The 14,299-nt window shown below is 38.9% G+C and overlaps 1 non-coding gene across 1 annotated transcript; it reads right to left on the bottom strand.

Annotated features, from left to right (window-relative positions):
• Positions 1 to 1,171: 1,171 nt before the first annotated feature.
• On the bottom strand, positions 1,172 to 1,273 carry LOC122908065. The gene has a single exon (XR_006384859.1). It is a non-coding gene; the product is annotated as a U6 spliceosomal RNA (small nuclear RNA).
• Between the last annotated feature and the right edge of the window lie 13,026 nt (positions 1,274 to 14,299).

The following is a 14,299-nucleotide window of genomic DNA, read 5'->3' as shown; positions in this document are numbered from 1 at the left end:
AGATTGGTGGTGTGCTTGGTTGGTTCAGTCAGTTGAGTATCTGCCTTCAGCTCAGGTCATGATTCCAGAGTCCTGAGATTGAGCCCCACACTGGGCTCCTTGATCAATGGGGAGCCTGCTTCTCCCATTCCCTCTGCCTGCTATTCCCCTTGCTTGTGTTCTCTCTCTCTGTGTCAAATAAGTAAATAAAATCTTAGAAAAAAAACAAGATTGGAAATAAATATAACAATATTTTAATAGTGATTGTCTCTGCTAAAGTTGTGGAAGATTTATATTTTCTTCTTTATATTCTTTTAAGCCAACTTTTCTACAATAAACATACATTAGTTTTGCAAACAGAAAAAAAATATCCAAGATAATCAGCAAGAATAAAGAGACCTATGTACAAGACACCTCAAATAATGACTTATTGAGAGTTGAAAAGAAACAGCATTAAGGATCTGGAAATCAAAACAAAAGGAAACAATCAGGTTACACAGTTCAGGTAAAAGCAGTGAGCAGTTTTGTCAGGAGAATTTACCAGAGTGTGTTCCGTGAGTCCTAGTGCTGTTTATATTATTGCTCAGTATGTAATATTAGGAAAAATTATGGACTGATGCAAGGGAACGTTCCCTGGCTACTAAGGTTGGGTGCAAAAGCAAAATAGTTTCTTAACTTCTCTTAAACTTCTGATAAGCTAAAGTCTTTGAAATACCATTATCATCAGTTGTTAATGTTCACATGTGTTAGATTCCAAATTGTAGACATTGGAATAAACATTCTGTTTTGTAAATTCAAGAACCAAAGTTATCTTTTAGCCTAAACAGAAGCCCATTATCAGAGTGCCAATAGAGAGGGTCAGGTTTTTTTCAATAAAGGTTTCCAATCTGTTGAAGCTCTTCATTAAATATTTGACCCAGATTCTAATGTTCTGTGCTGTTAACATGAAAGAATCCCATGTTAGTCTGTAAATATCAGAGCAACTGTGACCAATTTACCCTTAACCATTATCACATCAAAACCTGGCCCTTGAGGTAGATGTGATTTTATTTAATGTCTTATTCTGCAGCTGTAAACAATATAATTGTTTAACCCCAAGTCATTTAGACTGTTAAGTGGAATTATTTAGCTGTATCTGTTAAACTTGGAGAAACTTTGCTCAATACATGGACTTCTATTTTTTTTTTTTTTTTTTAACATGGAATGCTTCATGAAATTTTGTGTCATCCTTGTGCTGGGGCCATGCCAGTCTTCTCCATATTGTTCCAATTATGTGCTGTGAAAGTGAACATCATGGACTTGTGTTTTAGTTCACCGGCTATCATGCTCTTCTCAGGGACAGGCCAACAGATCCAGTTTAGTTTGTTCCTGGTTTGAACAGAAAAGGAAGCCAAACAGGCATGCAGGTAACTCACCCGGTAGGCTTAGCAGGTTATTTAAATGTAAGTCAAGAAGAGGAGAGGTGAGCAAACAGTTTTGTTTTCTGGTGTTTAGAACTGGACTTTGAACCTTCAGAAGCTTCCTTCAGAAGCTCTTTTTAATTATTTTGATGCTGACAGAAGCATTCTGGTACAAATTTTGAAGGCCCACTAAGCATAAGTACAGGTCGATGTCAGTGGAAGTGATAATTTCCATCTTCAAGAGTTTATGAACTAAATAGACTCCCCATAGTCCAAACCTGTGTTCTCCTAATGTCCTTTGATCTCACGCAGTTACCAGTAAAAAGTTTTTGCAACTGACCACAACGTATGTATATTAACTAACTATGGTGTATAGATACTATAGTTCTAATACATGAGATACGTTATAAATACATAAGTTAAATTAAATACATTAAAGATAAAGTAACTTTGTATTTTAAATGATATCAGTAATGATATCATCATGTATTTATTCATTAATAAATCAAGGCGACGCATAGCGTGCAATTCATTATTAAGGATAGTCTATATAAAGCCAGATTTGAAATGGTTTTCTTAAATGATTCACATTTTTTGCATGTTATTTCTTGGCTAACCTCATTAGAATTAACATTGTGCTGATTGGTTCTTGGCCTTCAGGCTAAGATCAAGTATAGAATTATGATTGTGTGGTTTTTTTCCTTCAAGATTCTTTTTATTTGTTTTTAAATTATTATTATTTTTCTTAAGTAAGCTCTATGTGGGACTTAAATTCATGACGCTGAGATTAAGAGCTGCATGCTCTACCAACTGACCCAGGTAGGCATTCCTTGTTTCTTTCTTTCTTTCTTTCTTTTTTTTTTAAGTAAACTCTACACCCAATGTGGGGCTCAAACTCATTGTTTTTACTTCATAGTGCAACTTTATAGAAAGCTTGCACTCGAAGTAGAATTGTCAGGTTGTTCATTTTCTTTTTGTTAGCTTCTGTTCACATTACTAGCATTACAATTCAGGAGTCTCACTAGAAACTTTTAAAGCCATTTGTCAAGTATGTCAAACTAAGTCTTTTAAAAAGCAAATGTCTCTGGGAGGGTAACACATTCAGTCCTTAGTTTTGAGTGTGAGTTTGTCAGAAGTATTAACCTGTCACCTTTAAGGCCTGAGAAACTAGTCTGTTAGTTATTTGAGGGATGGAATTTTTTGTATCCTCCTCAGTTCTTAGGAGAGCATCTGAAAACCCTTTTGTTCAATGCAGTTTTTCCTGAATAGATAGGTGTGGTACCGTTTTGGTGGTGGATAGTTGAGGCAGGGTCAGTCAGAGGGACTAACTTCCCAAGACAGGGAGGGCATGAGGGTCTCCTTTGAGTCTGGGAGCCAACTGTTGCCTTAGAGAGGCAGGAGAGCCATGGGGCTTTTGTGTGGGAAGGAGATTCCATAGGACGGGGCAAAGAAGAGCAAATGGCCAAATTCAAAAGGGAAGAAAGGCTAGATTCTGGGAGATGGTCATTCCCTGTAGAAGTCTAGAATACATTATTAAAGAGCGGTCTTTAAATTGTGTTTTGAGGAAATAGAAACAAGGTTAGTAAGAAAAAGAGCAAAGACTGGTGTAAAGTTAAATCAGAATAAGACTTCAGTTTCCGTGATTGAGTTTGAGGACCTGGAACATACCTGGACATAGTGTCCTATTATACATTAGTAGGAAGAGATGGCAAAATGTTATAATGGTAGCCTCAGTGGATTTGAAACTGTTATTATCATTTGTGGCTGTCATGAGTATGTTGAAAGAAGTCTGCTCTGTTTGTCCACCTGAAGTGCAAAGGACATGAGTGCAGCAAGCCAAGCTGAGGAAGAGTCTGGGACTTGCTGTAAAAGGCAGGATGGATATCCTGGAAGGAATGATAATTGTCAATCTGGTGTAGGCAGAAGGTTCTCAGGAATAAGATGAAGGAGGGTGAGAACAGAAGAGTTGAGCAAGAGCATAAGAAGGTGGGGATACTCTGTGAAGAGTCAGAAAGAAAGCCTCACGGGCAGGGAAGGGTGCTCCCTGAATATCAGAGGCAATGGTGAGCCTTGATATCAGTTGGGAATGATGCTAGTGTGTACCCACCCATTGCCCCTCTGAGGACAATGGGGTCAGGGTTAATATTAAAAACATGTAGCATTGCAGAAGGGGTGCCAACCAACCCCATGGCTGGGACCAGTGCACCAGGCCAGCAGTAAGTGCCACCTGGTAACAGCCCTGGGGGATTCAGCCTTCTACTCACCCCTTCCTAGCCTTTTGGTAGCCAAGGCATGTGTTGCAAAGAGGCTGACTGTGAAAGACCCCGCGTATAGACACCCTTCCCCCAGTTGTTAATTATTTAACCGCTCTTTTGCCTTCTTGTAACCACTTGGCTTTTAGGGTGTGACACTGGTCTCCTGTTTGAACAAGATACCTTCTGCTAATAGCCGAGGCATAGGCAGGGGGCCACAAAGTCACGTAGGCAGGAGGCAGGGGGCCACATAGTCACGTAGGCAGGATGCATCTCTGCTGAGTAATAAGGTCCAACTCCCCCTCCTCATTCCCCCTGCCCGCCTTTTTCTTCGCGCGCGCGGGTCCTCCAAAGCCAATCCGCAAACACCAAGTATGCCTTTTTCAAATGTTCAAATTGTCAGCCAATCAGCCCTGCCCCATCCAAAACTTGTTTGTACCTGTCTATAAAAATCCTGCACCACCCCGGCCTGATGTGCTCAGCTAGCAGGAGCTGCTGACCACCCGCAGGCGCCTGCGCTACAATAAAGAACCTCTTGCTGATTGCATCCTGTGGCAGTGTTGAATTCTTGGGTAAGGGGATCCGCGGGTCTTACAACTGTAGCATGCTCTAACTATCTATTTAGTTCCAAACTATTAAGTGGTGACCCTAAGAGTTAAGAACTCTCTAGTTTAGGCATAGGGAGAGTCTGCATCAACAAACAACCCACAGAGAAATGCCTCCTGGAACCTACTGTTGGGCACGCCCGCAGTCACCCCCAGGTGCACACGTAAGCATAAACCACAGAAGCATTTATCAGGTGTCCCTCCTCCCTCTTCCCACTGTCAGGCTTCTTTCAGCACCTCACCTCTAGATGACATTCACACATTGCTTCCCTGTTCCACCCCACTTAAGGGTTCACAAGTGAAACATTTGCATAGTTTTTAAGAATGATTATTTACCAACAGTGGTTTTTCCTCTCCATTTCTTGGCCCATTAAATCTGCAGTAGAAAATATTTTTTTGTCAGTTGCACTATGCTCAACTTTTAAAAAAAAACAAAAAACAAAAAACTTTCAAACCCAAGGAATGTCCAGGGAATAGAAAGCTAATTTATGGTTCAGCCTATCCTGGTATCTGAGTTGACCTAGATTGCTATGCAATGCTTCCTACAGGGGAGGATATTGTGTAGAAATACCGTCCTGGGCTGCAGTTTAAGACAGTTTAATAGCTGTGTAATGATCCTTTGTTGAGGGAACTTAGAGAACCAGTGGGTTTTCCCCATAGGGGCTACAGCACTTCCTGGCTCACTTGTCTTAGGCTTAACTTAAGTAATAGCCATCTCCTTTTTTAGCGTTTTCTTCCTGCAGGCTCTGCTGCAGACAGTTCTGCCAGGCTTCACATCATCCCTAATGGTTCAATCCTCTAGACTAATACAGAACTCAGGTGTACAAGGGAAATGGCCAAGAGTCACTGGATTGTGTATTGGGACTTGGTTATTACATAAAAACAGTAAGATATCTTATGCATATGATACTCATCTCCATTCAACAGTTTGCAATTGTGATGGGAAAGAGCCTCAAGTACTTCTGTGGATTCTTTGTATTTTGCTGTACATAATTTCTTTCTAGCCCTCAAAGTCTGAGATACAGAAATATACAGAAATTGGAACTGTGTTTGTCATGCTTTATGAAGAGGCAGTATTCAGTGGAGGCTCAGAGCCTCTTGCACAGGAACCCTTTTGCAAACTTTATTTCCTCATCTGTAGAATGGGGCCAACATACTCACTTCCTAGGAATGCATCTGCACAGGATTTGGGAGGTAGTAAGCACTTGTCAATGTAGCTATTATTGAGTCTTTTGTAGAATAGAAACCTAAATGTCCCTTAATATGGGATGCAAAAGAGTCATGACTGGTATTACATACATCTCAGAAACATCTGTGTTTCAAAATGGCAGCAGTGACTTTACATATGAAAGTGATCAGGTCAACTTGTGAATTGATATCAGAAAGAAATGCTTTCTCTTTAAATCCTTGTGATATAAATGGAAATACATTTATATGCAGTCATTTAAACATGATTAAAGAACTCTATAGAGGCCATTTTGGGGGACAAGGCTTGCTTTTTTATGATAGGACAAATGCTAGATATACTTTGAAATATATGATTATTATTTTTGTTAAATGAACAAAAGTCAATACTGGAACAGAATTTATAAAACCAAAGCCTGAGTAATGAGAACATTTCTTTGATTCATTTTATTGAACTCTTGATTTTAAAGTACAGTATTTCCACTGTCATAAAATGGGGGCATATTTGATATTTGAAAATATCAAAAGGGTTATTAAAGTCATTCTTATAGATGATCTGTCCTAGGGAATTTTAAAGAGGATAAAACCAGGATCTCTGTACTTGTTGGATGATTGTATAACAGCTCTAAAATTTGTCTATGTGCCACTTCCTGATGGTGCACAGGAGAAGAATGAGGCACAAACAAGTCAGCTTCAAGAAAAAGGGAGTCGGGGTTGGGCGCCTGGGTGGCTCAGTGGGTTAAAGCCTCTGCCTGCAGCTCAGGTCATGATCTCAGGGTCCTGGGATGGAGTCCGCATCGGGCTTTCTGCTCTGCAGAGCAGAAAGCCTGCTTCCTCCTCCTCTCTCTCTCTCTGCCTGCCTCTCTGCCTACTTGTGATCTCTGTCTATCAAATAAATAAATAAAATCTTTTAAAAAAAAAGAAAAAGGGAGTAGGGGTTGACAGTAGAAGACTGTCACCCTGAACAACCCCTCAGTCCTGTATTTATTAGATATTAGACAGTAATCAACAAAGGAGTTGAAGAAGGCTATACACTAATCATATGCCTTGTAGGTAAACAAGAAGGAATAGTGGTTATACATTGATTATAAGTCTTGCAGATAAGCAAGAAGAAAAGCAGGATATGCCTGGTCAAGCAGTATAAAATTTATAGTTGAGCAAGCATATTCAAAGGGATCATCTAATTAGCCACAGGTGGTCTCTGGAGTAGGGGAGATAACAGAAAAAAGAAGCAGGCGGCATTCTGTCCTGAGTGATGGGATGTTCCCAGCTGCTCAGGTTCAAGGATGTATATCATCCTCTCCCCCAGAGGCTTATTGCCAGTACAGGGCTTTTTTGTTTGTTTGTTTGTTTGTTTTTTTAAGGCTGTATCTAAACATGCCTGATGGCTAGTACAATTTCTTATAAGTTATATTTTAAGTAATACTTTGTTCTGAAGGACAGTTACATTTCCCTTTTTTTGTTTGTGCAGAAGTAGGTAAGTTGATTTTGCAAACTCTCAATCCTTTAGTCACTAGAAGGATTTTTGTGTGCATCTGAGGACTAAGCATAAAAAGATGATAGCAATAAAAGGAATAATCATTCCACCTATAATGCCAAGACCAGTTTGTTTGATCCAAGTAAAAGGGTTTAGATCATACAGAATATCATTAATCCTTTGCGCAAAACTCATTCCTGGAACTGATTGTAATGATGAATGAGTGATGTCTTGAATAGCATTTTAAAGCTATTTAATATCTAAAGTTAAATTATTGCCATAATGATTGGTAATATGATAGCAAATCTTGTTCCACAATATTTTTGATTCATTATAGGCATGGGGAGTAACACAGAAGGAAGAAAAATTTCAGTCACATAAAAGGTGGAGCCTAAGTTTTGTATTTTGAAGACCACCTCCTATATATATTATGGCTGATTCTAAAACAGAGATTCTTTTATCTAATTTTTGATCTATGATTGTTTGTTGATTCCAAGCTTTGCTAGCATTTTTGTGCCACTTTTGTACAAATTGTGTGGTTTGTACAGTCTGATATAAAATTATTCCTGCAGTGTAGCCATAGCAATAATGGCTATAATTCCTAAAATGGCTGCTATAAGCAGCCCAAGAAATCTTTTTGATCTACAGACTCAGTCTTTCAAAACTGTTAAAAGTACATGCATATCTGGAGAACTTTCCCAAACACGGTGATGTTTCACTGGTAATCAGGTTCCTATTCTTCTAGCTATGAGAATGATGGAATTGTGTGTGTAAACATTTTCAGTCATGCAGGTAAACATTTAACATTTGGGATAGTATATTTCTCTTTTTTTATGATCAAAAATCATTTTTCCAATAACAAAAACATAGGGATCTCTAACACACACTCTTACCCATTCTTCTCTCATTAGAGAAATGGAGAATACATACTTATCAGACTGATAAATATAAGAGCCATTCCAAATTCTAAGGTGATTTAAAGCAGTGGTGACTTTCCATAAATTCTTTCGTCTTTTATGAAAATTAACCAAAGGGGATGGTGCTGAAAGTCCTCATCCATGCCAGACCAGAGGCACATCTCCCCAAGTTAAGGTTTGTGGTAAGATGAGGTGATTAAAAGCTTTCCATTATAAATTTTGATGAGAGGAGCAGGGTCTCCCAGTGTAGCTGGTGACTGGCATCTACACAATTGCCATACAATTCCGTAGGAATCATTAATAATGACACTGGGGTAAGAAGCTCGACAATCCTCTCATAAAGGGCAGATTCCCTCATCAGATCACATCTGTGTCAGTTTGCATTTAGGAATAGGGGGTGCTGCTGTGCTATAGCTAGCACCCCAATATTTATTGGCTAAGAATCCTTTAGTGGAGAGTAAATGTAACTGAACTTTAGTCAGATTCTTATTAGTAGGAGAGGCCACCAACTATCTTTGATCATCAGGGATAAGGCAACTGGAATCATTGTTGATATGTATTGGTCAATTTTGATATCCCAAGTTAGGATTAATGCTTGTGCCCTCCTCTTGGGGCAATAGTGGCAACTTAGGATCCAAACCTTTAGGTGCCCATTTTAAGGCATTTAAATAAATTGGTATTATATCTTTTCCCCTACTCTACTGGACAGAGCAGGGGAAGACTGGGTATATAAGACCAATAAGTGAAGTTATCTATTTGTATATAACATCCAGGAAAACTTACGGTTACCGTGATGAGGGCCATCATAGTTATCACCACGTTGTTAGGGGTGAAAGAACGCTGCTCATTCTCCAGAACTTCTTCTGCTTTCTTGGTCAGCTTCTTTATCTGACCCCATGTTGGAATCTTTGCTCAGTCTGTCCCAGACGTTGTGATTTGGCACTTTTCAGTGTGAGACCCTAGAAGCTGATGATTGGTGGGACTGGTTCAAATCTGAATATTTTCCTCTTGTGCATCACAAACTTTATGAAATGAGAGGGCACCCATATGGGCTTGATAGCCTCATCGGGTAATACACATGCATATCCTTTTCCCCAGATAACTAAGTAACCAGGGAGCCATTGATTAGAAGTAATATTTTCCCACCAGATCGGAGGATATACATTGTCTTGTTTTTGTTTACTAAAATGTCTTTCTACTGCTGCAGTGTTTTTATCATTATGATTCTAAAAAATTAAGAGTAAATGTAAGTTCTGTTAATATTTCTTGAGGAGGACCTTGTATTTTCCCTTTATGTTTATGAAGTTGTAAATTTAATATTTGATTAGCCTGCTCTATAGTTTTTTGTCCTTGAGGATTATATGGGATGCCGGTGGAATGTTTAATGTTCCACAAATTAAAGAAGGATTGTAGCTTATTGGAAACATAAGTAGGTGCATTATCAGTTTTTACAGCTTTGGGAATTTCTGTGATTACAAAGGCAGAGTGGAGATGTCTAATAAGCCCATATAAAGTGAGAAGGTGTATCTATAATGACATGAACAAAAGATTTTTTTCCCAAATGAAGGGATGTGAGTAACATCCATCTGCCATATTTCATTGGCTTTTATGCCTTGTGGATTGATGCCCGCTGGCTGTGTAGGCAGACTGATGGCAGCAGAAAAAGGGCAGGAATGGACAATGGAATTTGCTTGTTCATTAGTAATAGGAAATTTGTGTTGAAGTCCTTTTTGGTTTACATGTGTAAGAGAGTGAAAATCGGATGCTTCCTGAAAAGCTGAGAAAACGAGAGTCACCTATTTCATTACCTTTGGTTAATGGCCCAGGAAGGCTGTGTGACTTCAGATGTGTGTAGCATAGAAAGTGGCAAAATGTTGATGAATGAGGGATTGTAAATGATGAAAATGTGTGGAGGGAGACATCAGATGTAGAAATAGCAGCAGTTTCGATATGCTATAAAACATACACTGTATATAAAGAATCAGATAACAGATTAAATGCAGGAGAAACATCTTGAAACAATGTAATAACAGCCATTAATTCTGATTTCTGTGCTGAGAGACCAGTAATAGATATGATATTTGATGTAGGACCATAATAACAGGCTTTGCCTTTGACAGAGCCATCAGAAAAGTTAAGTAGGGGCATCTGTTATTGGATTTTTAGAAGTAATTTTAGGAAGGACAAAAGCAGTACTTTTTAAGAAGGAAACAACAGGTAAAGAGGGATAATGAGAAGTGTTTCCAGTGAAGCCACTAAAGGCAATTTGCCAATTTAAATTATTTTGGAATGCTGTCTCAATTTGCGTCTTACTTAAAGGCAGAACAATAACCTTCGGATCATATCCCTATATTGGCAAGTTCTTTTTCTTTGTAATTGAATAATGCTGCCAATATGGTCTATATAGGTAGTGAGTATTAACAATATTATTTGGAAGAAAAATCCATTTTATGATTAGTTCTCCCTGTATAACTAATCTTGTGGGTGTATGTGGGGTATGAAAAATAAGAAGGTCTAATGGTATATCAGGCAGGACTCTATCCATTTGCATTGATTGAATCTGGTTTTCAACAAATTGTAATTCTTTTAAGGCCTCTTTTGATAGGGTCCTAGGGCTATTTAAATTAGGATCTCCCTTCTCCCTTTAAAGAGGCAAATAGATGCTGCAAAGCGTAAGTGGGAATTCTAATTTTTAGGTCTTATCCAATTAATGTCTCCCAATAATTTTTGCAAATCATTCAAGTCATAATTTTGTCTCTACAGATTTGAACTTTCCGTGGTTTAATTGAGGTCCTGTCATTAATGAATCCCAAATATGAGGAAGGTGTCATGGTTTGTATTTTTTCTGGAGCTACAATTAGTTGTATTTTTCAAATTGTAATTGAAATATTTTAAATGTGTCCTGCAATTGTACTATATCAGAGGCTGCACATAATATATCATCTATATAATAGATAAGATAAATTTGTGGAAATTGATCTCTGACTGGCTGTGTAACTTTTGCCACATACTTCTGACAGATAGTGGGGCTATTTAACATTCCCTGTGGTAAAACTCTCCGTTGATATCGTTTTGCTGGTTCTTTTAAATTTACACTGGGAATTGTGAAAGCAAAATGGGACAGTCTTCCTTGGCAAGTGGTATAGTATAAAAGCAAACTTGTAAATCTATGATAATTATTGGTCATTCTCATGGAACTAGATTAGGCAAAGGCAATCCTGGTTGGAGAGACCCCATGGGTTGGATTAACAGAATTAACCATACGCAGGTCTGTTAAAAGTCTACACTTTCCTGATTTTTTCCTAATAGCAAAGACGGGCAAATTCCAAAGACTGTGAGATTCTTCAATATGTCCTTTTCTTATCTGTTCCTCAACTAGGGCTTGTAAAGTAAGTGGTTTCTTTTGTGTTAAGGGCCACTGCTCCACCCAAATAGGTTTGTCACTCTTCCAATTTAACTTAATGGGTTCAGGAGCAGTGTCGCTCAGTGAAAAATTTGGGAATCCTCCTTAGGGAAAGGTATAACCAGAGAGGCTCCCCATTGATTTAGTAAACCTCGTTCCCAAAGTTTAATGGGCAAGACTACAATATATGGCTGCATATAGTCTTTTTGACCCTCGCGTTCTTCACAGAAAAAAATACTGAATTGAGGCTCCAAAATGGAGTGAATAAGGGTCCAAATGGACCATATAGTAATCAGAATTGGTTTTTCTTTAGCATGTAAAAGTTTTAACTTATGACCTACTTTTTCCCATGTCTGTAAATCTGAAGTCCCTAATGTAGGCAACCAGGAGCAATGTTCTTTAATTACTTTTAAAAGCTCCAAAAGTTGGCCCTCACTGAATTTTGCTCCTCCAGCCTTTAGGAGCCATCTCAATAAACATACTTAAGGGCAATATTTGTTGGTGCTTCTTTATATTACCCATACCCTGCGGTAAGTACCACAACTCACCAGCAGGAGAAAAAGGCACGGCCTTGCAGGCACACACTTTGGGGCTTCTTACCCTGTTCCGTTTCAGATCCCCGTTCCAGCCCTACTTGCCACTTCCTGATGACGGCTCGGCCCACGGGAGAAGAATGAGGCACAAACAAGTCAGCTGCAAGAGAAAGGGAGCAAGGTATGACAGTAGAAAAGACTGTCTCCCTGAACAACTCCTCAGTCCTGTATTTATTAGGTATTAGTAATCAACAAAGGAGTTGAAGAAGGCTATACATTAATCATATGCCTTGTTGATAAACAAGAAGGAATAGGAGTTATACATTAATTATAAGTCTTATAGATATGCAAGAAGAAAAGCAGGATATGCCTGGCCAAGCAGTATAAAATTTACAGTTGAGCAAGCACATTCAAAGGGATCATCTAATTAGCCATGGGGGTCTCTGGAGTAGGGGAGATAACAGAAAAAAGAAGCAGGCAGTGTTCCCCAATGCTCAACTTCCATGAAACAGGTGGCATTCTGCCCTGAGCCAGCCGGGCATCCCCAGCTGCTCAGCTTCAAGGACCTATATCATCCTCTCCCCCAGAAGCTTATTGCCAGTATATGTTTTTCTTAAGGCTATATCTAGGCATGCTTGATGGCTAGTACAATTTCTTTTAAGTTATATTTTAAGTAATACATTGTTCTGAGGGACAGTTACATCTATGCTTATGCTCCTATGAGAGAATAAAGAGGGGAAATTTGAGTATAACTTTTAAATATTTTATTCCAAAAATATTATTCTGTATTAATTTCCAGTGCAAACCACTTCTTAACCAAATAGTTATTCTAAAATCAGAAAACTTTTTTTGGTGGGGGGAACTGGGAAGAACTTGGGGGGTAAGAATTTGTGGATAGTTTTGAATGTGAGTACTAACCACAATTGTCTGTTCATGGCCTGAACAGGAAAAATGACATTATCATGACAAATAGTTGTGCCTACAGGCCTTTTTTGTGGGAAACCGCACTGGTTCATTTTGTTGATAACAAGGCTTGAGTGAAAACAGCTACACTTTCTCCAGTGTGAAACAGGGGTGCAAGCTGAGGGGGAATCAAGTTGTATTAAAACTTGTCAGCAGCAATATCACCCGTACTTTCCCTATGGACATGTGTTAATAATCATAAATTTTGATTTCTATTATGTTAATATTCATAATGGAAATATTCATAATGGAAACACAGTATGTATGGCAAAGAGGAAAGCCTCTTTCCCAGTAATAAATATTTGGAAAATACTAATGAAAATGTGTGATTTATTTTTATTAAACTATGCTCCTGTTCCCTCACCTATCCTCCCCTACACATTGCTTTCTTCTTTCCTAATACCCAGTCTCAGCAGCACCTTCAGAGAAAGCCCCTCCTTCTGCTCAGAAATGCCTCAGGCTCTCTTCTTCTAATACTTTCCCCTCCCCTCCAAGGCCTCACCATCCCCACTTTTCCTTTTCTACCTTCCTCCTGCCATCCTGCTCTGCTTTCACAGAGCTTCCCTCTACTCAAATTTCTTACTCCTTGCCAGTTCTACTATACTTAAAGTATGTCCTGCTGATGACAAAAAAGGAAATTTATCTTTAGTGTATGGTAACAGAAATATATCTGGTCAATAAAGCAACTGATTGTAGTTTTGAAGTGTGCCTGTTTTAGTTAAAATGTGCTTCCTCTGGGGTGTCTGGATGGTGTAGTTGGTTGAGTGACTGACTCTTGGTTTCATCTCAGGTCATGATCTCAGGGTCCTGGGATAGAGCCCCATATGGAGCCTGCATTTGGCTCTGCACTCAATGGGGAGTCTGCTTAGGATTCTCTTCTCCCTCTGCCCCTCACCTCCACGCACTCTCTTTCTGAAATAAACACATAAAATTAAAAAAAAAAAAGTGCTTCCTCTTTTTCACATTTTAGTCCATTAAAAAAAAAATATATATATATCTTAAAGATTTTGTTTACTTTTTTTCCAGAGAAGAGAGCACAAGCAGGGGAAGGGGCAGGCAAAGAATGCAGTTGGAGAAGCAGGCTCTCTGCTGAGCAGGGAGCCCAATGCAGGACTCAATCCCAAGACCCTGGGATCATGACCTGAGCGGAAGGCAGAGGCTTACTGACTAAGCCACCCATGTATCTCAGTCCATTAAAACCTTTGCATTTCAATTTATACTGTTTTAAAAAAGTTTTTGTTTTTTTGTTTGTTATGATTTTAATTTGAGTAAGAGTGACACACGATGTTACATTAGTTTCAGGTGTACAACACAGTGATTCACGAATTCTGTACATTATGCTATGCTCATCGCAAGTGTAGGTCCCATCTGTCACTAGACAACACTATTACAATATCACTAATGGTATTCCCTGTGGTGCACCTTTCATCCCAGTAGCTTATTTTATTCCAGAATTGGAAGCCTGTAACTCCTACTCCCCTTCACCCATTTTGTCCATGCCGCTAGCCCCTCCCTGCTGGCAAGCATCAGTCTGTTCTCTGTATTTATAGGTCTGATTCTTCCTGTTTATTCACTTTTGTTTGTT

This window comes from Neovison vison, chromosome 5 (assembly GCF_020171115.1).
Source record: "Neovison vison isolate M4711 chromosome 5, ASM_NN_V1, whole genome shotgun sequence".
Classification (NCBI taxonomy): domain Eukaryota; kingdom Metazoa; phylum Chordata; class Mammalia; order Carnivora; family Mustelidae; genus Neogale; species Neogale vison.
Note: the sequence above shows the minus strand (reverse complement) of the source record. Positions and strands in the feature narration are given on the sequence as shown.